The sequence below is a fragment of the Nicotiana sylvestris genome, chromosome 1 (genome assembly GCF_000393655.2).
Source record: "Nicotiana sylvestris chromosome 1, ASM39365v2, whole genome shotgun sequence".
NCBI lineage: Eukaryota > Viridiplantae > Streptophyta > Magnoliopsida > Solanales > Solanaceae > Nicotiana > Nicotiana sylvestris.
In genome coordinates this window covers 102,163,348-102,165,801 of record NC_091057.1, presented here as the reverse complement: position 1 = coordinate 102,165,801, position 2,454 = coordinate 102,163,348, and positions in this window count along the sequence as shown.

The window sequence follows — 2,454 nt, the reverse complement described above, 5'->3', positions numbered from 1 at the left end:
AAAATAAAAATGAGACGAGCCTCGCCAAATAAATCACAAACCGCCGGGGCCCTCAATAAAATACATAACCATTGACTAGACTTTGGATTTGGCCGTTTAATGAACCTTCACGGCCTCTTCCTAAAATAACAATACGTTAGACTCTTTAGGACGCGCCTTAATAAATTTTACCTTCTTAAACTCGGGTGCACATTTATGTGACCCAAATCCAATTCTCAACGGAGTCGAAATGTGTTTCTAATCACGGGTACATTGATTGTGACGTGGTTCGAGATGCGTGTCCATGACGTTGCAATTTCATTTTAAAAAAATAAGAATGAGATGAGCCTCGCCAAATAAAATACAAATTGCGGGGCCCTCAGTAAATATTTGCTTTAAAAATTGTTTAGACTTCGGGATGGACCGTTTAGTAAAATTCCACGGTCCTACCCAAAATAAATACGCTAGTCGCTTTAGGCGCGCCTTTAATAATTTAATTTCCTTAAACTCGGGTGCACATTGATGTGACCCAAATCCAAATCTCAACGGAGTCAAAGTGTGTCGACGACCACGGGTACATTGATTGTAACGCGGTTCGAGATACATTTTCACAACGTTGCAATTCTTGATAAAAACAGTAAATGATAAAAGCGGTTAAAAGTTAAATTTTGCACATAAGTTCACACTTGTATAAAATCAGATAATCAAGCCGAATATAACAGTTGAGCGACCGTGCTAGAACCACGGAACTCGGGAATGCCTAACACCTTCTCCCGGGTTAACAGAATTCCTTATCCGGATTTCTGGTACGCAGACTGTAATATGGAGTCATTCTTTTCCTCGATTCGGGATTAAAATTGGTGACTTGGGACACCCTAAATCTCCCAAGTGGCGACTCTGAAATAATTAAACCAATCCCGTTTCGATTGTCCTTTAATTGGAAAAAACTCCCTTGCGCCCACGCGGGTGCGTAAAAAGGAGGTGTGACAGCTCTGGCGACTCTGCTGGGGACTAGACCCAGAACCACTGGTTCAGGGTTAAGAATTCGAGCTTAGAATAATTGTTATTATTTGGCTTTATTTATTATCTGATTTTATTACATGTTTTGAGCCTAATGTGCTAAATGCTGCTTTTACCGCTTTGATATTATTTGAACTGTACATATAAACTGTGCCGAAACCATTCACTTCTTACCTCCGGGGAGAAGCTCGCTGGTCGAGACTCCCTATTCTGTTAGTGTCAATACCTGAAAATAAGAAAGAGGCCGGACAAGTTACAAAGCCGGACGATCCCGCGGGTCCCCGGTACGTAGCCCCCTCCTCGACTCGAGTTGTCCGCTCGGGTACACAGTCTAGAACAAATACCCAGGTTATGAACCTAGAATAACTCAGCTTCATGCCTGATCCCTAGTAGGAACGTTTGTTTGCATCACGTGCATTTGACTTTGGAGGCTCAACACAGGGGTTGGGTCTGTCTAGGACAGGTGTACCAAAAATGGAAATGACCATCCTGATGCATCTTACTTGCTACTACTTGCGCATTTATTTGATTTAGACTTGTGTGTTGACTGTCTTGTGAATATCAGGAATAATATTTTGAAATGCGAAAAAAAAGGAAATAGCGGTTAGAGAATTGATTGCTTATTTTTGAATAAAACCAAATGCCCAAATACTGTCAAAACTCTGCCGGAATTTTAAGAAAATGAGAAAAAAAAATGTTTAGTTTGTTTTATTAAAAGGAAAAATATATATAAAAAAAATATCACAATTGTTCTGTTTTGTTTTTCAAAAAAAAATAGAAAAGAAATTGTTTTTTTATTTGTTTATGAAAATGCAAAAATAAAAAATAATAAAAGAGTCTTTCTTTATTTGTCACAAATATATATGTATATATATAAATCCAAAAGTTTTTTTTAATTTCCAAAATATATATATATATGTCTTTATTTGTTGCAAAAATATTTGTCTTGCCAAAAAGTCTAGAAAAGTTTTTAGACCCCCAATTTTCAAAACAAAAAAAAATCCAAAAATATTTTCCCATTATGGACTTCTTTAGAAAGTCTTTCTAATTTTTTTTTATTTTTTTTTTAAAAATAATAATAATAAAAATATCCGAAAATATTTTGATTCTTCTTTCAAAATTGAAAAGAAAATTCAAAATTCAAAAAAAAAACATTTTTAGAAGCATTTCTTTTACTAAAAAGTAAAATTCCAAAAATATTTTCTTTTTCTTTAGAATAAGAAAAAAAAACGAAAATTCAGAAAAATATATCTTCCTTTCACTTTTGAAATTTTCAAAGTTTAAATCAAAAGAAAAGGAATTTTTACAAGTCTTTCTTTCAATAAGAAATCAATCAAAAAAAATACTTCTTTTCTTCTTTTAAAGTAGTTCTTTCGCAAATTAAAAAAAAAAGAAGGTTAGTTCATCTACTTATTTTTGACTGACCGAACTACGCGGGTTTGATTCTCACCGGAT